Source organism: Merops nubicus, unplaced genomic scaffold (assembly GCF_000691845.1).
Source record: "Merops nubicus isolate BGI_N331 unplaced genomic scaffold, ASM69184v1 scaffold2452, whole genome shotgun sequence".
NCBI lineage: Eukaryota > Metazoa > Chordata > Aves > Coraciiformes > Meropidae > Merops > Merops nubicus.
Window position 1 is genome coordinate 25,894 of NW_008594080.1, and position 23,837 is coordinate 49,730.

Genomic DNA, 23,837 nt, shown 5'->3' on the forward strand with positions numbered 1-23,837 from the left:
CTGTGCTCAGACGTGGAAATGGGCACCACTGCTGCCCCTTCTCAGGAAGCATCCTGAGATCACTTAAAAACGGATAAATTAATTTGTGCTGGAATCATTATTATAAATTTTTAAAGAAATGAAGTGACTTCCTTGCAAGCTGGAGTGGAACAAATCTTACCAGCGTAAACTTTTTTGCATTGTCGATGTATTAAAATATGTTTTATCCCTTTGCATCCCAAGCCAAGTTGGGTGACACAGGTATTATCCTGTTTGTGCCACGTGTTGTGAAAAATACTCTGCCTTGCTGCCAGACTCTAGTCCTCTTCTGCTGCCCTGCAGACCTCTGAGTGTGGGTGTGATGTACATGCTGCCCCCAGTGAGCTCCTGTTGGGAGATGTCAAGAACCAGAATAATCCTCGAGTATGTCAGTGGTACAGGTCTTGGACGTGGGAGCAGGCAAGACTCCTCTTTACTCTCTCCCAGCAATTTTGTGGAAACATTTGAGCATGAAGGAAACAAATCATGTACATGAAAAAACCCGTAATGTGAATCATCTGGCATCAAAGTGCAGGGACACTATCAAATATGTCTTTTGGCTACATAGATCACATTGTTCTGAAATAACTCCAGGGGTGTTTGATCTCAAAATTTAGTTGGAAATTTTCTTATACAACCAAGTTTTGCTGAAAAATGCTGGTTTGAGTCCAGGCATTTTAGCCTGAAACATCTGGGCCTGACGGCTGTTTTCCAAGCTCAGAGCAGGAATTCACAGGATACCTTTGTCTGTGATGAAGTGCTGAGTTTGGTCCTGGGGTAGCAAATGGGGCTCCCAGTTTGGAACCTGGACACCTGATGGATTGACCTGGACACCAGAGGCTCTGGGGTTCCCTTTGGCTGCTCAGCAGAACCTCCTGCATCAGCCTCCCCTTGGAGTCAGCAGAAATGATGAGGAATCCTGGTTTCAGGTACTGCCAGGGGTGTCAGAAGGGGGCTTTTGGTCTGTTTTGGGCAGACGCCACATAAAAATAAAATGTTTGATGGTTGAGTCCCAATCCCTGAAGGAATGTGAAAGCCATGGAGATGTGGTGCTGAGGGACATGATTTACTGCTGACCTGGCAGTGCTGGGCTAACAGTTGGACTTGATATTAAATGTTTCTTCCAACCAGAACGATTCTGTGATTTGGCATACAATTCCCAAATGTTTTTTTTCTGTGCAACTCTGACCTTTGTGTTTCTAGTTTCAGCATGGCTCTGTAGAGAACAGGGACACAAGACATCCAGCTACCCTGGATAAAGCCACCCGGATGGGTCTGTTGGCACCTGATGGCAAGTGCACCAGGCTGTGGTGTCCTGCAGAGGCACTGGGGAGAGGTGGCAGGTCCTCAGCTCCTGCCTTTGCAAGCACTGCAGAGCGAAGCTAGACTTGAGAGGTTTGAGAGGAGAGGTGATTTTTTTTTATCACTGGTTGTTTGTCATGGGCTTTCTTTTTTATAAAAAAAGAGAAGAGAGAATTATGGTGGGCGAAATGGTGATTTTGGGGAAGAAGAAATGTGGAAATGTTTTCTTTTATGATGCTGAAGCTCTTCTAGTTGCTTTTAGGTTGCAGAGGTCTGGTTACTTTGCTGTAGCATGGGTATGTAGTGCTGGAGGGGACTGGTGCCTCAGAGATGGTCCCTGGTTTGGGGAAAAATCCATCATGACTTGGCTGAGCTCTGAAGCCTCCCTGAAGACACTCTGAGAGAGACCTATCCATTTATCCACTTCATTTTCTCTGGCTGTTTCCCTGAGCGAGCTCTGCCCTGGCCTTGCAGGGACAGGTCGAGCTTCACCCTTTCCCAGGGTTCGGAGGCCAGGGTGGGACTCAGCAGGCTCAGAGAAAGCAGGAGATGCCCACTGGGCAGGAACAAGCTGTGAGCCAGGACAGTGTCCCAGGAAGGGATCGTTCCAGGCTGGGTCAGTCTAGGACAGGGCCCCAAGTGCTGGGGCTTCACCTCTTCACTTGGGGGCTCACTCTTGAGCTCCTGCAGCCCCCCTGAGCATCCTACTGAGGTAGCTCTGCTGGCGGTTGGGAAGGAGCTCTGTTACCTGCTGTTATTTTGGGATGCCAGCATTCCTGTATCCCCATGTTATCCGGTTGCTGTGTCACAGGGTGTGGGGATCACGTTACTGCGGTTGGGTTTTCAACCCATGTTTGTAGATAACCTGGGGTTTTGCCAAAGAAAATTAGCAGTGTGAAAGTGGCCTCCCGAAACGTGATATTTTAAATGAATGGAAAATCAGATAAGCTGGGAGGAAAGCTTCCTTCTGGTCCAGCTTAGGACACAGGCTACTTTTTATGTAATGGTTCCCATTATAAATATTTTGACTTGGAAATTATTGTTGGGACCAAGCTGCCTCGAAGCAGCAACCTATGGGTAGAAGAAGACAGTAGCATGGTGAATATTCATGTGCTGATGATCAGAGAGCTTGTGAGAATTGGGGCTGCACTAGGCATTTGCTGGTCTTGGTGCATCTGGGTGGAAACTGGGGTCAATGTTGACCAGTTGGGAATTCCCCACTGTTTTATGGTACCTTACTAATCATAGCTAATTGTAGCAGGGCTTGAACTTGAGCCTGTTCAGCTTAAGTGTAGGATTTTGTACTAGTTAGGCTGTTGTGGCTTCTCTTCTTACAGGAAAACTCCATTTGATGCTCTGTGACAACAGGAACTGTAACAGTTTTGCTTATGGGTCATGTGGGTGGTGTGTTTTCAATGAAAAAATTACTCTCATAGTAGGAAACCACAGGACTTGAGTAAAGGGAAGGTCTGAAGGTTTATGTGTAAAAATCAGCGTGTTCCTTCTTTTTGTTATGGGGCTACACCCTCACCCACAGTGGCTGGTGCTTACTCTAAAAGCAGAGAGAATATTCAGTGATGTTGAGCATGGAGGAGGGAGGAAAGCACTGATAGGAGAGATTTTTCACATCTGTATGTTGTGTTGGCTGAAAATGACTCAGTAAATTACTCTGAGTAACCTCCTGTTCTTCTTGAGGTCATTGTCATCCCAGAGACTTGTCTAATCCCTCCCCTCCAGTTCTGTTCTCTGCTTTCTGGGACTGGTTTTCAAAGTTTTCTTGTGCTAGACCACAACTAGAGACAACAGATTTAACCTGGTCATTGGTTGTTCCATACTGAGCTCTGTATCATAGACTGGGGTGGGGGGGAAGGACCTTTCAAGGTGATCCAGTCCAACCCCCCTGCAGGGAGCAGGGACATCTGTAACTAGAGCAGGTTGCTCAGAGCCCCGGCCAACCTCCCTTGAATGGTTCCAGGGATGGGGCAGCGACCACCTCTCGGGGCAACTGGTATTGCCTCCTCCAAGGTGGACCAGGCACCTGTAGGGTCTTTACTCACCATCCATTTCTTGAAATCTAAGTCTGCCACCATGTAGATGTGGCAGGACCAGGGTGGGGTGGGTGGCTCTGAGGTGCATGGTAGTGTCTGTTGGGAACAATGCTCTGGTGCTGCGTGTTGAATCCCAGCTGGTGGCAAGGAGAAGCTTGCTGAGACCTCTACTAGCACAGCACTTGACAGCCTGGTGGGTTTGCTGTGCCTCTGGGGTGCTACCACTGGAAGAAAAAGCTCATTTTCCTCACCATGGAGCCACTCGTGTGGGCTCAGGGAAGCAGAGCTGAATGTGTTCTAGGACATTGTTTGCAGGTGCTGCCTTTGGTTCCTTCTTCAGGGGTCTCCAGCCTTCTCTGGGGAAGGAGCTGCATGATGCTCTACCTTCCTTTGGCTTTTCCAGAAGGTATGGTTAGGAATGCTGGAGGAGGGGTACTGCTGGCTGTTGGGGCTTCTCTTGCCCTTTCTGATGTCATTCTGGGAACGTTTGCACTTAGCAGTTCTAGCATGGCTTTTTAGCAATGATCGTCATCAAGTGTGAGGGTCACACATGTGGCATTGCTGCTTGTGACCAAGGAGTCCTGCTGGCAACAGCTTTGCTGCTTGGCAAGACCACAAACTGTCTCAGAGTTTGGGGCTCAGTTTTTATAACACTCCAGCACCTTCTCCCTTGGAAAACTGTTCCAAAAAGCAGACTGCAAATGAGAGGCCAACATCTCCAGTTGAGGGGAGTGATTCCACATTCCCTCAACACTTGAAACAGGTTTGATCTTTCAGAGATAGGAGACCAATGTGTTTAATCCACTTCTGCACTGGCCTGCTTTGGTGTTCAGGGCAGAATACCTGGTGATCTGTCTCCCTGTTGCAGGTAGATGTGGGAGAGGCACATTTCTGTTTCACTTCCCAGCTTAAGGGACCTGTCTGAAATGAAAATAAACCCCAGATCTGCTGTATTGCTCCTTAACCAGCTCTATATCCAACTGGAATTCATGTTGAGAATGGAATTCATGAAGAGAGCAGCAGGAGAGATTTTAAGCAGGGGAAGGTGACACCCCTCAGAAGCAAACATAAATAGAAACCATAATAATCAAAGCTGATTTGAATGAGATCTTACAGCTTTATTCTAAGAATCAAGCACATTTCTCAGCTCCCTGTTGAGTAGTCACAGTGTGACTGTGGTGGCCTTTCCAGCAGAATTTTCAGGGCTTGAGGGATGACTTTCCTGGTAGGAAAAGTGATGTGCCAGCCTGCTGGAAACTCGGATTCTCCATTCTCCACTTGGCTGGGCTGGCGCCCTGCTTTCAGCCGGACAAAAATCACTCAGAGTTTCTCAGCTTTCCTGTCTTTTTTTTCTCTTGGTGTTCTGCTCTAGCTACAAACCAGTGTTGGCCAACAGCTCTTCTGAGTACCTGTCTCTCTCTGTTTTTATTCTGAAGGTAGTCATCATAAAATGGTTTGGGTTGGAAGGGCCCTTAAAGATCATCCAGTTCCAACCCCCTGCCATGGGCAGGGACACCTTCCACTAGAGCAGGTTGCTCCAAGCCCCATCCAACCTGGTCTTGAGCACCTCCGGTGACAGACCTTCCACAACTTCCCTGGGCAACCTGGGCCAGGGTCTCACCACCCTCATAGTGAAGCACTTCTTCCTCATTTCTAATCTGAATCTCCCCTCTTCCAGTTTGAAGCCATTACCCCATATCCTGTGACTACAAACCCTTGCCAAAAGTCCTTGCCTAGAGTTCTTGTAAAACCCCTCCAGATACTGAAAGGCTGCAGTAAGGCCTCCTTGGAGCCTTCTCTTCTCTAGACACAACAAGCCCAACTCTTTCAGCTTGTCCTCATAGGAGAGGTCAGATCATCTTCGTGATTCTTCTCTAGACCCTCTCAAACAGGTCCGTTGTTCCTCAGGCTCTGCTGAAAAACAAGCTTTCAGATTTTTGTGAATAATGGAGAAAAACATAAATATGAATTCTCGGGAACCTTTTAAGGAGATTGTGTGCCAAGCTTGATGCTGTTCTCAGCTCCTGTGGGATAACAAGCTGCATGCCATCACTTAGGCTGTGTGTGGAGTTTTGCCCGCTTGCTTTTATTTTTGATCCTAAAAATCTTTATGTATTTGATGTGAAACTGAATTGAAGGATGATCAACATGGTTATGTTCAAAGCGTGAACCTGACCCCAGCTGACAAACAGCCACAGGAATCATCTCTCTGGGAAGGTCGATAAAGCTTCATGCACAAAATGCCCACGATTCGTTCTCTGTTCTGTGGTACAGAACCTGATGGACGTCTGCTGAGGTCCTCTACTTGGTTAAGAGGAACTTGATTAGATAGGAACTAGTGAGTTCCTAGTTAGAACTCAGTAATTACTCACTCACTAATCAAGAGGAACTTGATAGGATAGGAACTAGTGCTGGCTGGCTGTTGGACTGCAGGTGTTTGACTGTCCTGGGGGACTTGGTGGCACTTGGTCTGGCAGAGCACATCATTTTGCCTGCTTCGGGTATAGATGGAGGGAAGTGGTGTGGGAAAGACCTTGGGAGTTTCATGGCCTGGCTTCTCCTCATCCAACTCACGAACAGCATCCACACTGGTAAACTCTGACAGCTGAACAGTTTGTCCTCTGAAGTTAGTGGGAAGGTTAAGAATGCTCATTTTGGAGTTGCCAGGAGTATTTATAGAGGATATGCTTTAAACAAGGACGGGAGGACAGTAGTTAGAGACACTTGAAGGGGAAGCCCAGTTTCAAATGGAGCAGCTGGGCATGAAAAGCAGCAGATACTGTCTGCCTGAAGTCATTTGGATATCCCCAGGGCACAAACACAGCAGACAAGCCACTCTTCAGTTGTGGGATAAAACAGCTCACTGTTGACTCTGGCGAGAGGGTTGGTGTTTGGGGGGGCAGTGTTCCAGAAGCTCTCCCTGACCCTTGTTGGATGGAACCATGCTGCAGATGCTGCTCAGCTGTAGTCCTGCCCAACTACCCTTGGTAGCTCAGGTTGTTCATTGCCACTCTGCTGACATTCCCAGCAGATCCTTTGGTATTTCCAGATGAAAGGTGTGGTGGTAACCACTAAAATTGCCAAATTTAGCTTAGCTCAGAAGATCCTGGGGACATTAGAAGGACGTATCATCGCTGGCAGTGGCTGTTGGACTCTGCTGTTGTTCCTGCCCGAAGCTGGGAGCTCTTGAGCTGTTGATACAGCCCAGAGCTGCCAGAGTGCTGCAGAGCTCTGCTGTGGCACCCTGCACCTGTGTTCCTGCCCGCAGAGGATGCCCTTGGCCTTGTACCCCCAAACTGAGTCATCTTAATGCCCACGGGAGGGGGTGGGGGTCAAACTGGTGGTTGCTGCTGTGAGCATGTCGTAACTTCTGTTTGAACAGGGGCTTGGGGGTGAATGATTCTGGTGCTTGCTGATGCTGTTCACATGCAGCCTGTGTTTTTGGTCTGGTTTAGGGCTTGCAAGACTCCCTTCTTCTGGAAAAAAAAAGTGGTGGGGGCAGGGAAATCCAACAATTTAATCTGCTTCCATGTTCCTGTGAGCCTTTTCCCACATCCTAAACATGAAAAATATCACTGAGTTTCCCTTTGGCCCTGGGGAAAGGAAAAAGGAGTCTCCAGCTGGAATTCATGAAACACTTGAAGGAGCAAGTGGTGTCCTGGGTTTGTGGAGGTCTCGCTAGAGCCAGGGGTGTGTGGAGATCAAGCAGCCATTTCATGCACACTGAAACTGTCCTGAACTGCCACCCTCCCCAGTCATTCTTCATCCTTCCCGTGGGGGAGAGAAGCACAGGGTAAACCGTTTGAAGAGCAGAGTTAGAAACCAAAAGGTGTATTTTATCCCCTGTGAAAAGAAGGCACTGCTTTTCTTGCTTTTAACATTGCCTGGAATAATGTGTGTGTGTTTTAAAGTGTGGGGTCAGCGAGTGGCTGCAGGTTGGATGGTCCTGCAGTCCTGTGCCTGGCAGTGATGCTGTTCCAGAGGAATGTGTTTTTCCCTGTCTGGACTTCTCCTGAAAACAATTGCCCAACTGTTTTAAAAAAAAACAAACCCAAACCACCCTGTGCTGTCTGGAGTGGAGGAGGAGATGACAGTGTCCTTCCCAACCGAGGTGCTGCATGGCAGGGAAGACTCAGCAGTGAAGAGTCTTATCCTGGGAGCAGGGAGCCTGTCTCCTGGGTCTTTCTCCATCCCAGCGATGGGATGCACTTGATGCACCCTGGATGTGTTTTGCAAGGTGCTGAGCTGTCGTTCTGGCATGGATGTAATGCTCATGTTTCTCTCTGTTGCTGGGGCTCATCTCTTCCAGGACTGTGACTCTGCTTGTTTGATTGTGTTGCTCCTGAAAATGGCCCAAAGTGTTTTATTCTTTTCCGTAAGCTGACTTCTGTCTGTCGCTGGTGAGTTCTTCTCCAATGAGAAAATGCAATGAGCTAAATAAAGGAAGGAGTCATGCTCTCCATCCCTGTTTTCTCAGATAAACTGCCTGCACCTCAGCGTGTCTCTGCAGATGGGGAGTAAGAAAAGAGATGTGGAGTCATGTCCTGCCCCTTTCAGCAGGGACACTGAGCACCTTGGAGTTTTCTTGGAGTAGCCACCCTGAAACTGTTCCCATGCTTGGCGTGGCCCTTTCCTGCTGGGGTTACCAAGGACAGTGTTTGACCCCTGCTTGGCTCTGCTTCCTGTGCTCACTGCCCTGTTTCTCTTGAGCTCATCTAATTTATTTTAGTTATCTCCCCACTTGCAGTTCCTTTCTCAGTAAGTGAGAGGGAAGTTGGTATCTTCATTTTCAGCAGAAATGAATTTCCTTCTTGGCACTTGTGTGGTTGGTGGTATTAGTAAATTGTGTGTATGTGATCTCCTCAGTTGGAGAATGAGAGAAAAACATCTCGTGCAGGTTTCTGCATTTAGTAACCAAAGGCCTCCTTAGCAAACAGCTCCAGCTCTTGGGCTGGCTGCTTTCAAGCTCCTGAATTTGTGACAAGAATAACACAGATGTGCCCCTGCCTTCTCTGCAAGAGCAGGGATTGGCTGTGCAGGCTCCAAGCTGAGTGGCCAGGAACCTGCTGCAGTCATACAGAACCAGCTGGTGGTACCAGTGTAGTTGCTAAGGTTGGAAAAGACCTTCAAGATCACCAAAACCAACCATTCCCCCAGCACTGGCAGGGGAATGTCCCTCAGCACCACAACCCATGTCCCTCAGCACCACAACTCCACGGCTTGGAAACCCTGCCAGGGATGAGGACTTCACCACTGCCCTGGGACAGCCCTGGACAACCCTCCAGGGGAAGAAATAGTTCCTCAGGGCCAACCTCAACTTCCCCTGGGGCAACCTGAGGCCATTTCCTCTTGTCCTGGCAGTTGTTCCTTGGGAGAAGAGCCCGACCCCCACCTGGCTCCAGCCTCCTGTCAGGGAGATGTGGAGAGCCAGAAGGTCTCCCCTGAGCCTCCTTTGCTCCAGGCTCAGCACCCCCAGGTCCCTTAGCTGCTCCTCCCCACACTTGGGCTCTAGACCCTTCCCCAGCAGCTTCGTTGCCCTTCTCTGGCCACACTCCAGTCCCTCAAGGCCCTTCTTGGAGTGAGGGGCCTAAAACTGACCCCAGGATTCCAGTTGTGGCCTCCCCATTGCTGAGTCCAGGGTGGATGATCCCTACCCTGGTCCTGCTGGCCACACTGGTACTGATCCAAGCCAGGATGCTGCTGGCCTCAGACTGCATGGAGCAGGTCAGAGAGCTTCTCGTGGGCCTGCTGAGCCCTGGATGGTCTGGAGGAGCCAGGAGGTGCATTCTTTCCCAGGTCCTCTCCGCCCGCTCAGGAAGGGGAGGCTGAGGCTGCGTGTGCCGGGCGGGCGGTAACCTGGAAGCTGCATTCCTCCAGCTGCTCCCCGTGGGCGCCCTGCAGGATGATGGATAGTTCAGCATCTTTGTTCTTTGTTTTCCTTCTCACACTGGAGGAGTCTAAATCACGGGGAGAGAGGCCTGGACGCGTCTCTAGTTCCACAGACCGGCGGTGCCGCGCATGCTGAAGCTGCATGGTGTGTTTAGGGGAGCAGAGACCTCAGATGCTGTTCTTTGGGAAAGGTCTTTCTTGAGGTGATGGCTGTGACATGGGTGTTAAGCTCCTAAATATTACAGAAATTGGGACGTTCTCACAGCTCCTGGGATGCTTTCCAGTAACAGCGTGTGCCTAGCGAGGAGCTTGGGCCGCATAAAATGGACCCCGTGTTGTCAGACGTTTAACTCAAAGCAAATAGAAGATTTTGGCTTACCTTTTCACTTCCACTGGTTCTTTCTCTTAAAATAATAATTCTCAGGGAAATACTAATTTGTTCCAGCTTCCATGGAGCAGCCCCCTGGCCCCCATACCTCAGTGAGGGAAAAATACGACTGCGTAGGTGCAGCTTCACCAGAGCGGGAGGTATCAGGTTGCACATTAATTTCTGGTCCTCAGCAGTAGCACGTGGCTTTAGAGAAATCCAAGCTGTGGTGTCAGAGGTGCTCTCTCCCCTACACCTAGGAGCAGCTCCCTTTGTGGCTGCTGTTGAATAGTTGTGGTCTGGTGGTTGGAACTTGGGACTTTGATTCTTTGCTTGCCCAAGGAGTCGCTCAATGTTTTTGGGCAGGGTGTTCTACATTGCTTGTTGTTCCTTGACCCCCAGGAAAGGTATTTCCCCTGTTACGGTGCTTGTGAACCTCAGCTGCTCTTCTCCTTGAAGGTGGAGTTCAGTTTACTAACTGGAGTTTGCTAAAGCTTTGTGAGATGCTTTGATATGCCATGAGGTGCCTTTTACCTGATCTTCTGTATTTTCTTCAGTGTGGTGCAGATCATCGTCTGATTGTGGAGTTCTAAAATAGGACTTCATCCTCACAAACATGAGTTTATCTTTGGGTGAGCTGCAGGGAGTGACTGTGTCCTCAGCTTGTCCTAAATCCACCTAAATGTTTGCTGGTTTGATGGGGAGAGAATCAATGTGATGGGAAGCAGGTGACAAGTGGGGTTGGGGCCACCACAGCTATTGGAGTCGCTGCACCCGGATACAGCTTTGTGAAAAAACATCTTTTACATTTCAGATTCTTGTTGCAGAAAAATGAATTTTTGAGGAGAAACAGGCCCAGAGAGGAAGTAAAGGCTGTGGAGGGTGCTGGAAAGCTTCTCCTGTGGAGAGAGGCTCTGATGCTTCGGTTGTGTAGTCTGGCCAGATGTGGATGGGTAGGAGATAGGGTTTGCTCTCTGTTCGTGTTTTGGCAGGAAAATATTGGGGAGAGAAAAAAAAAACCAAAACAAGAAGAATATTGGTTCAACGAAAAATGAGAATAAATTGACTGTAAATAGTACAGACAAGAAAATTACTTTTTTTTTTTTTTTTTTTTTTTTTTTTAACTGAGAGATAGAAAATTCCAGAGCAGCATCCAGGAGAAGAAATGGGCAAAAATTTATCTGTTTTTAAGGTGGAGCTGAGTTTCCTAAAGAGTTTGTGACTTGATAGGAAGGGAACTGCCCTGGTACTGCAAGACTTTTCTTGTGAATATGTGCTGCTACTTCAGAGTAATAAAACCAGCTAAACCATGTTTAAAACTTAGTTTTTAAAATACTATAACAGTGAAAACCCAGCAGTATTTTGAGTCTGCAGAGTGGCAAACTCAAGTATCAATTATTTTAATTCTCTCATTCCCTAAAAAAACCTTGTATTTTAAAAAGGCCACTGGATTGTCTAAGACAAAGATGCATCCAAGGGAAAAAAACCCCGCAGTCCAGGCAGCCTTGAGGAATCTCTGCAGCCCCATTACAGGCTCTGGGGGGAGTGGAGGAGATGACCATTAATAATTTGTAACTATATGAGCATGCCTTACGCTGCTAATTTTTTCCTGCTGCCGAATTGATGTCGATGTTGAAAGTATAAACAATTCCCTGAATGAAATTTTGTTTGCTTTGCCTTGTCCCATGGATTAACAAATCTGATTACTGCATTTAAATTTAATACCCCCCAAAATTCCCTAAATGAATGATTCACCGGGAGGCCATGAGGAGATGTAATTATCGATGAGGGCTAATGAGTCATGGCGTTGAGGATATTTTTCCTTGCAGCTGTCTCCAATTAATCTGTCCATCAATTTTGGGAAGGATGGCATCGCAGTCCCGGCATGTCGTTGTGCCCCCTCAGCCCCTTTGCCAGTCCTGCTGAGGAACCAGGACAACACATACTTGTGTTTTATTTCCAGACAAGAAAAAGCCATCAGAAGGTGTTTGGAAAATCCTCTGGACATGGAGTGGTCATTGGTTTGGCTCCAGCCCATTCACACTTCCCTCAGCAGGGAGGAAGTGGTTGGGGTGAGGATTTCAAGCTTTTCTGTGCTGATTTTGTCTGTCGATGGTCTTAGCTGGGATCAGGGTGTTGGTGCAGAAGGCTTTTGCCAAGTAGCTATTTTCTGTGTAAATCGAGTCCCCCTTTGCTCGGGTGGGACTTGGGTACCTACAAGAGTGGATAAAGGAGTTTTTGCTCTCTCTGGTTAAGTGGTGGAAGGTGTTAAGTCTTTAACAGATACCTGGATGATCTTGTAAACAGATGAATAGAGGGTTAAGTATTAAAGGAGACTTTCAGAAGCCTGGAGAGGAGGGACTTTCTCTTGCTCAGGTTTCACTGATTTGTTGCCCAAGTGGCTCTGCATCAGCTGCTCCTCCTTGTCTCTCCAGCAAGTTAATCTGCTCTATAGTTATTTTCATAGACCTGTAGACTGGTTTGGGTTGGAATGGACCTTTCAAGGTCCTCCAGTCCAACCCCACCTGCAGGGAGCAGGGACATCTGCAACCAGAGCAGGTTGCTCAGAGCCCCGGCCAGCCTCACCTGGAATGGTTCCAGGGATGGGACAGTGACCACCTCTGTTATTAACACGTTAATAATTTCATCAGTGAAGAACTGAAGTTTTCCCAGGGTGGGGTAACGTGACCAACGGTCTGTTGCAAATGTGGGTGTGTACCATCAGTGAGCTGGTCTCTGCTGGTTTTCTTGGACACTTGCTGGGCTGTGTGCAGCAGACCAAAGGGTGTAATGGAAATGTCTTTGACTTGACGTGTGTAGTCAGCGAGGAACTTGGAGCTGCTGAAAATGCTGTGACAGGGAACTCGAGGGGTAGTTCACCACGCTCCAAAGAACGTTGAACTGAGGGAGGAGGAATTGAGGGAGGGATGCAGTTCACATGTCCAGGCTGTGGGTTAGAGTGGAGAAAGCCTGTGGCTGCAAGTCCTCTTGACGTGATCCATGGTCAGAGTCAGGATGCTTGCGGGTTGTGGAAAGCCGCGTGGAGGTGTACTGGCAGAGGACCTGTGCAGGGGGAGAGCAGAGCAGAGGAAAGGAGATGTGTGTGCCTCGCTCTCCTGACCAGGGGAAGGGGAACAGCAGCCATTGGATGTCAGCGTTTCCTGGCTGACCGTGTCCCGGGGAGGGTATTTGTTGTCTCAGGGAGTCAGGCTCGTTTGAAGTGGTTACCCCTGCTAGAGAAGAAGTGGCTGGTTCCTTGTACAAATTGATCTCCTGCTGGGAACCAAGTCGTTCCACCCTGGGCTCACAATAACATTGGCTCTTCCCTGCGTTGTCTGACTGCTGGGGACGTGTTGCCCCGAGCTCCTGCGAGGAGAGCCTTACTTCACATGGGGATTAAGAGGGAAACTGAGCAGATTGCAGAGCATTAACAACTTGTTCACATTCCTGGGGCAGCAGGAAGGAAGAAAAAAAAGACATCGGGCTGCTGTGACTTCAGAAGAATGTTTGTTTTGTGAGCCCAGAGCCTGGAGAGAGCCGCGGTCCCCAGCAAAGCACTGGAGATGGCATCTGAGGTATGAGGCATCTGTCAAGCTGCTGATTTCGGAGCACCTGTCTTTGCAATTAACAGCAATAAAAGTCACCGGCTGGATGAAATGGGGGGAGAAGTCAGGGAGGTGGGGGGTGGATGTGTGCGGCGAGTCCTCGCCCTCAGCACAGGGGTCGCTGGAAAAATCCCCGAGTTAGTTTTCGGGCTGTCTTGATGATCAAAGGCAGACGGAGCAGGATTTTCCTGTGGACTTAGTGGGACTTCCTACAGAAGGACAAGGTGACGTTGGTTTATGAACGTGCAAACCTACAGGACTGCAAAGAGCAGGAGTTTACAGGGAGCAGCAAGTTTTGCTTTTCCCAGTGCGAGTGCGATGGAAGATACACGGACGGTGTGACCTCAGGAACAACTAGTCACTGTGTACAGAAAGCAAAATGGTTTGTTGTACCACCTGTACTGCACTGTGCTCTTTTAGCTATTTTAATAGCTAATTAATCTTGATTTGCTTGGATTTAAGAGTTTTTTTTCCCCTCTTTTGGCACATATGTGCAACCTATTATATCATAAATCCCACACGTTTCAGCAAATGTCATCCTGATTGTTCCCTACAGCGCAGCACACGACTAGTAAAACATTCAAGGTCAGGAACTTGGATTCTTTAACCACTGTATTCGAGGAAGCCAATTTATTGTTCTGTCGCAGCAGAAATGGGTAATTTCTTTTGGACCTATATCATATTGGCAGCCGATCTGGAGAGGTCAGAGCTGCCTGGACACTGTAGGGTTTGTGGGTGCATTAATCTGCCCTAATAAATTAACTGTTGCGCCCTGCTGGTGCCAGCGTGAGGCATTTTGGAGTAGTCAGTGTTTTTATATTCCTCTGGAAGCGTGAATTGTTTTTCTGTGCTCAGTCTTTGACCTGTCTCGTATCCCAAGATCGATAAAAGTATTCTTTGTACTTTTTCCTGCTGTCTGCTAGAGGGTGTAAAGCAGTTTGCCTAAGGCTGGAGGAAGTGACCTTCAGATCAAATAATCCTGACTTGGCAAACCGGGGTTTTGGGTCACTTTCTTGTGGCTATTTATGCTGTGAAAGCTGAATAAAAATGTGCAACTTCGAGTCTTAAAAAGTGAATTAGGTTTGCCCTGACTCTTCTGAGCCATTAGCATGTCCTGGGTGTGGGATGGTTCTTGGTTTGCATTGCTGCTGAGTGTGTGGCTGTTAGCCCCTGACCTTGTCCTGGGGCTCTTCTGGTGGGCCTGTGGGTGAGATGTCAGGAGGATAATGTGAATTAGAACACCTTGCATAAGGGAATGATTTTCCTGCTCTTTTCCAAAGAGGGAAAAAAGCTTTTAAAATAAAAAATTAAAAGAGGAGACTCCTCTCTTAACTCACTATCTCTTGAATATGTTTGTGATGTGTTTCCTCTTGCTTTATGCTTAATATTTAATTTTTTCAAGCAAGTCTGTTGTGATGGGGTCGTGCTGTGCCTGGAGCAGGGTGTCTGCGTGGCCCTCGCACATGTTGCCCTTCTCCAGGACCAGGGATGTGTGAAAGTGCTGGTACCACCCCAGGACCTTCTGAGCAGCAGTGTGGCAGAGCTGCTTTTTTTGTAAGAAACCTTCAGTTCATAACAGCTAAATGTTTCCTTTGTTGTCATGCCCTTCCTAGCTAAAATAGAGCTGCTTGGAAATGGTCTGTTAAGAGTATTAGGTGACTAAACCAAACTGTGGTAGACACTCCAATTCTCAAATCTCATCCTAAGTTATGAGAATCATGGAATCACAGACTGATTTGGGTTGGAATGGACCTTGAAGATCATCCAGTTCCAACCCCCTGCCATGGGCAGGGACATCTCCCACTGAGTGTACTTTTTCTAGAGTAAACTGTTGTGCAAGACAGAGAAATCTTAACAGAGGAGGGCAGAGAATTCCAGGACTATGAGTTACCTCGGGAGGAGCGTTACAGACGGGAGCTTTAGCAGTAGATCCTGCAGTGAAGAGAATCCTCTGAAGACTTGAAGGCAGAGCAATATTTGGTGCTGGTGTTGTGCAAGAGAGCAAAGATGGCTCTGCCAAGCCCAAGGAGCTACAGGGTGAGGCTGAGAAATGCCCTGGGTGGCAAACGGAAGTGCAGCCAGTGGCCAGTTCAGTCTTTAATGAAAAACAAACACAAAATCTTTATACTGTGCAGATTGTCAGCATTGAGAAATGCTAACGGACCAGACCAGGAGCTGGGCTCTGATTTGTTCAGAGTCTCAGGGATGAGCATAGCTGGGGAAGAACCTGATGATATGATCTCTCATGAGCTCAGTGCTGCTGAAAATACAAATTACTGGAACTGAAATGGGCCCTGGTTCTCTGCAGGGCTCTGGCAGGAGGTTGCCAACTGCTCTGGGGAGCATTATCTCATGGGGTTTATTTGAGGTGTGATAAGCACGCACAGGGTTCTGCAGAAGTTTTGAGAACTGACACAAATGCATCAGTCCTAGAAGTCCATGACCCAGCGTTACAGATCACCATCAATGCCCCTGGTTGCAGCAAGACCAGGGGTCATCCAGGCAGCAAAACCCATTTAATCTGGAGTGGATCTGTGCTGGGCTTGGAGAGTAAAATGCCATCAGCTTCTTTCCTGGCTGGCCAAACACTAAATTCTGTTAGTGTCCTAAATTCCTGGGGCCTGATTCCCACCAGTGATGGGAGAGCTAAGCCAAAAGGATATGCAGTACAGTAGGTGTAGGTGCAATGAAGGAGTTGTGCCAACTGTACCCAAATCCTCCAGTTTCCAAAAACAAAAAGAAAAAGGCTTGTGAAGAGAGGAAAAAAGATTTCTCAGCTTGGCATGCTGGACTAGGTTTCACTTGGCTGACCCCCAGAATTTAGGTGGTAGAAGGGGCTGGGGCTGTGTCCTCGCAGCAGTGGAGCTGGGGGCTGGTGCATCTGGAGGCAGCAGTGGAGGGACCCTGGCGGGGGAGAGGCTGAGGCTAGTGGGAGGGCACAGGGCAGCCGGAGTGCAGCGAGCTCTGGCTGTGCTCGCTTGAGTTTCTTGTGCTCTCAAGGTCTTTCAATCTGTTCTGCTGGTTTTTTATCATTCTCCAGACACCACTCTGGGAAAGCAAGGTGCTGTGCAGCATGTCTAGTCTTTGGGGGGTGCTTACTGTAAGGAGAAGATGCAGAGCAAGCTCTGCTCTCTTCCTTGGAGCCTGCCATTCCCAGTGATCCACAGCCCTTGAGCTGAGCCCCTTGCTCTTCCTTGTCAGGGGCCAGTTTGTGGGTAGCTACCCCCAGCTGAAGTCGGTGAGTGCTGGTCTGACAGGAGGGGCTGGTCTCGTAGCAGGGAGCTCTGGAGCAGCTGTTCTTCTCTGGGTGGCTGGAGCTCTGGGCCTTGGGCTGCCTGAGTTCCGTGCTTTCCTCAGCATTCCTCTGACGCCGCGGGAGACACGGCCCTGAACCTCTGGAGCTGGCCCCACTAAGCTTCTGAGGACTCCCAGCTCTGGAGGAGAGCGTCAGGTGGAGTTGGATGTATCAGGCCTGTGGGAGTTAGTGCTGTCGCCTGCTCTTCCCAAATTCATTAGTCTAAATAACTCTGTCATTGCAGAGAATCCCAGACTGGTTGGGTGGGAAGGGACCTCAAAAGGTTGCCTAGTCCAACCCCCCTGCAGGGAGCAGGGACATCTGCGACCAGAGCAGGTTGCTCAGAGCCCCGGCCAACCTCCCCTGGAATGGTTCCAGGGATGGGGCAGTGACCACCTCTCTGGGCAACCTGGGCCAGGGACTCACCACCCTCAGTGTCAAACATTTCTTCCTTCTCTCTGGTCTAAATCTCCCTCTTTTAGTTTACAGCCATCCCCCCTTGTCCTGTCCCAACAGGCCCAGCTAAAGATTTTCCTCATCTTTCTGACAGATTCCTTTAAATCCTGAAAGGCTGCAGTAAGGTCTCTCTGGAGCCTTCTCCAGTCTGCCCAGGCCCAACTCTCCCAGCCTGGCATCCTAGCTGAGGGGTTCCCCCCTCGGATCATTGCTGGGGCCCTTAAAATTTCCGCTGGCTGCTGCTCAGCCGTGCTGTACTGGGGGCAGGAGGGAGTGTAACTGGTGGATGGGAGGCTGGGGATCAGTGCTCTGCTCACGTCCCTCAGTCTCTTGCACTACAGACCCTCTAGACCAGACATCTCGAGTGAATCGCTCGGCTTTGCTGTCTTGCTGTTTTAACACACTTTTTTTTGTGCTCGAGTGCATAAATGACAAAACGTGGCAGGAGGAGCCCAGCGCAGAACGAATCGCTGTGAATGTGGGGTGGGTGAGAGCTGGGGGCTCCCCTCCCTTGCCTTTGAAGGGACGTGTCCTCTGAGCCTCTGGTCGCTCTTGTAAACTTGCCCGGGGCTGAAACTTTAACAGTTTGCCTGTGACAAATACTAATTTATGGGAACAGTTACTCACTGTCTTACAAATCAGGATGTAATGATTGAATTTGGGGATCTTCCCTTAGCTTCTGCTGTATGGCAGAAGACAAAGATGCATTGCTAGTGGTCCCCCAAAATACCGTACCAAATACCATCCTGCAGTACTTTTGCTAAATCCCTGTGACTGCAAAGGAGAGATTCTGTGCTTCCTTCTGTGCCCTCGCTCCAGAGGATGGAGGATTTGGGCTCAGGAGCTTCTCTCTTAGAAGAACCACTGCTGGGGCAGCAACGCTGCCTATCCTGCCCCTTTCTGAGGGCAACACAAATTGTCCCAGCACTGGTGACCAGAAAAGGAATTAGCTCCTGACAGTGTTGTATTGTGATCATTGCCAGGGACTTGTGGGTTTTTTTCCCTTCTAGATCAGTCCTGCTTTGGAGAAGCAGCAGCGGGCTCTGTTTTTGTCCCACGCTCCCTGTGCCTTTCCCAGTTGTCCCACCTGGGTCTCCAGACTGTCCCATTTGCTTTTGGGATGCTCTGTCTCTTTTTTGGGCACAGCTACGCCAGAGCCAAAGGGCAGGTGTCCCTTCAAAGGAAACGCTGCCCACCACGTGTTTGCTGCTGCTGCCATCCTCGGTGAGCCCACCAGGATCTCTCCTAGCCCTGTTTTCAATCAGGAGGTGAGGCAGAGACCAGCTAAGGAATAAATCCTACCTCTGATGAAACTTAATCTGTTTTTAAATAACTCCCTCCCCCTGAAGTGGAACTTTTTTTTTTTTTTCCTTTTTTAACAGTCTTACTCTGAAAAGTCTCTGTTGGGGTGTGTCTCATCCTCACTTAGCTATGTTGAGGGTTTTGGTTTCTTATTCCAAGTTTCTGGAAACTCCACAGTTTTCCCTGTTACACATTTTTAATTCAGAATGCCCCAGAGAGCCTTTCCTTTTCCGTATCTCCAGAGTACTCCGTGGGGAAAAATTTGAAAAATAACATGTAAGCTTTAGATAATTTACTATGAGAGTAATTTGGTTTATGCAGCAGTTCATAAACCTTTAGCTGGTAAAAATCAAAGCACCTTAATCTGAAAAGCAGATGGGGGGGTTGTCAGGGTGAAGGCTTATAGAGCTTTCAAAGACAAAATGTTTAATTCTGTCACTGGCTAGGAAAGTAAATAGTTCTGCTGCTCGATTGAAAACAGAAACATCTTAGAAATGGGACTTTCTTAGCTTTCAAGCATTGTTCGTTCTACAACAAAGGAATCAAAAGAAACTTGGTGGAAAGATGTGATGGAGCTCTAGTTTATGAGAAGTGAAAGCCAAAAGCTCCTCTGCCACATTTTGCTATTCTGACTTAATTTTCAAGTGCTTTTCTCCCCTCCTTTCAGGGCTGACACTCTGTACGAGGCATCTGTTCTGTGTGAATCAGCCATGCACGTGATGTCTGTAGGTCATTTCCTTCTATCACCAGAGGTCCGAGGCTGGCCACAGGCTCTGCCCGAGCAGGGGAGCGGTTGGGGTGAGCTGCTCTCAGATCCCACTTTTCAGTCCCACGGAGCTGCTTGCAGCAGGCTGAAAGTTGGAGCCACATCCTGCCTGTGTAATGAAGCTGTTTGTAGCCACGTATGAATGCTCCACACAGGCTAGTCGGTGGTCTCTGGCCAGCACATCCTCTCACAAGTGATGGTCTGGCTTTAGCTGGGCTCATGGACTGATGAGATCACCTCTAATTTGTGTATCAAGCTGGTTTGTATCACGTCCTCCAGAAAAAGAAGGGGGAGGTGGAAAAAGAAAAACCCGCCACACAAAACAACAAAACCCTCTTATGTTCTTTTTTTTTCCTCCTTGCTGTGGACTTCAAAAGCTTGGTTCTAAACAGTGTGCTCTGCCTGGGGTCTGCTCCGAGCCATTGCCTCAGCCAGCAAACCTCAGGAAGGGAGTGCTCGTGGTGGTGGCGGCTCTTGCATTTACTCCGGAGTTAGGATGGGCTGCTATGAGTAGAGCTGTCGGTACACCCAGGAGGAGGTGGCTGGAGATGGCTGGAGTGCTGAGCTCACTCTGTCACTGATTTGTGGCTTTAATCTGCTCTCTGAAGCCATGGGTGCACACCTCTTAGAAAGGTCTAGGTTGGAAGGGACCTCAAAAGCTTATCTAGTCCAACACCCTGCACTGAGCAAGGACGTCTGCAACTAGAGCAGGTTGCTCAGAGCCCCGGCCAACCTCAGCTGGAATAGTTCCACCTCTCTGGGCAGCCTGGGCCAGTATGTCAACACCCTCACTGTAAAAACTTTCTTCCTTCTTTCTAGTCTAAATCTCTCTCTTTTAGTTTCAAACCATCCCCCCTTGTCCTGCCAAAAATGGCCTGCTAAAAAGTATATCCCCAGCTTTTTTTATAAGCCCCCTTCTCCTTTGGCCATGAGAATGAAGAAAGCTCGAAGCAAGAGGGATGCTCAGAGCATGTACAATACTTTGTGAATTGATTGAAAAACTGCAGCTCAAAACCTGTAAGAACAAAATTTCAGAGACCTCCAAGGGCTTGTATGTGGTCATTCAGGGCTGGAAGTGCCCAAGCTTGTGCTAGTGAGCTTGAAACACAAAAAATTGGTGCATCCAGTTTCATCAGCAGTGCTTGGGCATCGTCACTGCCTGGGGTGCTCCAGGGCCTGATCTCAGGGTGGAGGTGCACAGCGTGTGTCAGTGACAGCGACTCTTCTGGTGTGCTGTGGATGGTGATTCAAGCTAGTACCGTGAATTTCAGCGTGCTGTGGGACTGACCTGGGACCTGGTGGATTCTGTTTGGCTGTAGCAGCTTCTGCAGGAGGAGCTCTAGGGTTGTTACGTGCCCTGGTGTTGCCTGCCTCTTCTGCAGGGATGTTAGGCACTCCATCCCAGTGGGTTGTGTGAGAGTGGGTGGGCTGTTCCCCCCAGAGTCTTAAAGCTTCAGCTGCAGTAGAGGGTGAGGAACTTGCTGGAAGTGAAATAAAACAACTTGAAAAGGCATTTAAAGTAGCTGAACCCGACATGTGATAGTGACAACAGCATCTGTGAAGCCAAACTGGACTTCTTATAGGTGCTGAGGAGAAGAAAAGAAATAAGATAAATACTTTGTGCATCTGTGAAGTTCCCATCAAAGAAGTCTTCACCTGGAGGCTGCTGGTGTGCCCTGAGAAAAGCAGCACCTTGTCTGGTTTAAGCTGTACTCTCTTATTCTTCTGTATGACACATTGACACTGGCAGCAGGGCAGTTCACCAGACACTGGGTTTTGTGTCTTCTCTTGCAATAGCACCTCCAGGACATTCAGAGTTTGGAAAACCACAGAATCCCAGCATGGTGGGCTTGGACGGGATCTCTGGGGATCATCTTGTCCAAGCCCTCTGCTCCAGCAGGTCACCCACAGCAGGGTGCCCAGGATCACATCCAGGTGGGTTTGGAATCTCTCCAGAGAAGGAGACTCCACAGCCTCTCTGGGCAGCCTGGGCCAGGCTCAGACACCCTCGCAGGAAAGAATTTTTTCCTTCTGTTCAGGTGGAACCTCCTGGGTTCCAGTTTGTGCCCATTGCCTCTTATCCTGTCACTGGGCACCACTGACAAGAGTCTGGCCCCAGCCTCTTGCCCCCCAGGGGCTCTTTAGCTCTTGCTCAGCATTGATCAGATCCTCTCTGAGTCTTCTCTTCTCCAGGCTGACCAGCCCCAGGGCTCTCAGCCCTTCCTTGCACCTGGCAGTAAGAGAGGAAAGGGAACTTGGTGAGCTGAAGGTTTTGTTCAGCTGAAGTTTCAAAATGCTTTGGGTGTTATTGAGGAGAAATGGGCTTCAGGCTGGCTGTGTGCTCAGGTACTGGTGGGAGAAGGATGTCAGGCTTTGACAGGTGGGTTTTCAGTGCTCTGTTTAAGCCTCCTTCAGAAGGAACGGATGCATGGTGATCACAGCTTGAGCTAGAAAATCAAACCTCCTGAACCAATCTGGTGATCAAGTTAGAGGTCAGGGAACATGCCAGCTTGCCAGGCCATCCCTTTTCTTTCTGCCAGCATATTCACTCTCCTCAATCCCCTCTTTTCTGTTTTTCTTCCAACTTTCTACCACTGTTTCCTGTCCCTTTGCTCTTTGTCTTTTGGCATGGTGTCTATACCTGCTAGGTCATACCTGGTGGCTCACTTCTATAGTACAGTGAGTGTTAGACCTTGGTGATGACAAGTTTTTAAGCTGGGCACTGAAAACCACCATAAAGGTGGTCATTGCTGGCTGGTGTCAATGTCCTAGCCTGGACATGAGCTGCAGGGTTTCCTGGAAGCTGCATTGACTCTGGCTTCCAGTGGTGGACGTGGGAACATCACCCCATGAGGATGTTTGTTCTTTGATCAAATTCTTGCCTATTGTTCGTTGTTCTTTGCCTGTTGTAAGACTTTTCACCCCGTTTCAATCATTGACTTGAACTTCTGGATAGCTGCTCATGGACCAGGGGCTGGCGCAGACACTCTGCTCGTGGCTTTTTTTCCCATGTGGAGCCTCGTGCCAGGAATAAACCCCAGCTCTGGGTTGTGAGTGGGATGTCTGTGAGTGCTGGCTGGCAGAGGCATTGCGTTAACCAGTTTAATTATGCTGAGCACTTCATATCAAGTGATGAAGGAGAAAAGTGTTGCTCTAATGAAAATGCCTGTCCCAGAACGTGTCAGTGAGTCTTGTTTCAGCATGACAAAACCCAGGTGAGCAGGAACCCTCAGCCCCAGCTGGAATAGCTGTTACCCAACACTCCTGGCTGCCAGAGGCTGCTCCCCGAGCCCTGAAACCTGATAGGACTCGATCCACAACCCTAATAAAAGGAATTTCCATGTGCAATTACTTCAGCTATGCTGTAATCTTATAATGGTGTGTGTTGTTGGAAGGTCTGCAGGTAGAAGGCACCAGGTAACCCCCCGTCCCTCCTGGGGCAGGGATGCACGCACGTTGTCACAGCAGGATCCCCTCTAGGCAGGGCAGGAGCTGGGTGCAGCCTGTGGTGCTTCTTCCCTCCAACCTCTCTCTTCCAAAGCCCTCGGGAGCAATTGCTCCCAGGCAACACTCCAGGCTGGGGGAAGAGTGGCTGAAGAAAGGGACCTGGAGGTGCTGATGGACAAGTGGCTGAAGGTGAGCCAGCAGTGTGGCCAAGAGGGCCAACGGCATCCTGGCTTGGATCAGCACTAGTGTGGCCAGCAGGAGCAGGGAGTTGATTGTCCCTCTGTACTTGGCACTGGCGAGGTCACACCTCAAGTGCTGGGGTCACTTTGAGGCGTCTCAGTACAAGGAGGACTTTGAGATCCTGGAGGGGGTCCAAAGAAGAGGAGCTGAGCTGAGGAAGGGCCTAGAGCACAAGTCTTGTGAGGAGCAGCTGAGGGACCTGGGGTGGTTTAGTCTGAAGAAGAGGAGACACAGGGGAGACCTTATCGCTTTTTACAACTCCCTGAAAGGATATTGTAGAGAGGTAGGTGCTGGTGTCTTCTCACAAGTAACTAGTGATAGAACAAGAGGGAATGGCCTAAATCCCCTGCCCCAGGGGAGGTTTAGACTGGACATCAGGAAGAACTTGTTCACTGAAAGGGTTGTCAGATATTGGAACATGATGCCCAGGGAGGTGGTGGAGTCCCCATCCTTGGATGTGTTTAAAAGACGTGTAGATGTGGTGCTTGGGGATGTGGCTTAGAGGTGGACTTCACAGAGTGGGATGAGTGGTTGGACTCAATAATCTTAAAGGTCTTTTCCAACCAAAGTGATTCTGTGACTCCATCATGGGACATGGATACACACGTAGGTGCAGCCTGGAGCCCACCGACTCCATCAGTGCACAGGAGGTGGGGACGGCGAGGTGGGGTGGGAGAAGTTGGTGGGTAATACCACAGAAATAGCAGAGGAGGCTGTTCTGGTGGCACAGGATGCTGAGAGCGGTGGTGTGGGTAGATAACCTGCTCCTGGACAATGCTTTTCCTTTGGGTATCAAAGTACAGATATGACAGTACTTGTCTTAGCTGGGAGCAAAACTTGTGTGTGTTTTCTTGTCCATTTAGGAACCAGACAGGGGAGACTGAGTGTGGCTGTAGTACCTGTGTATGTTAGCAGGCTGGCTGTGGTGCAGTTACGAGTGGTACAGGATAAGGGTATTTTTTGGCAGGTTTCACATGGCAGCAGAAGGTTCCACAACCTTCTTTCTATTGCTGTTAATTCAAGGGACAAACTAGTTTGAGTTGATCTTGAAGAGCATTTGTCCAGTTTTTGGAAAAAGTGAGAGGCCTTGGCCATGGTGTTC

The 23,837-nt window shown here is 49.0% G+C and overlaps 1 protein-coding gene across 1 annotated transcript in view; it reads left to right on the forward strand.

The window, feature by feature from the left end:
• Positions 1-23,837, forward strand: part of STX8 (syntaxin 8) — a gene marked incomplete at its 5' end in the record, with an annotated part of 105,740 nt that overhangs the window by 23,076 nt on the left and 58,827 nt on the right. The window lies entirely within an intron of this gene.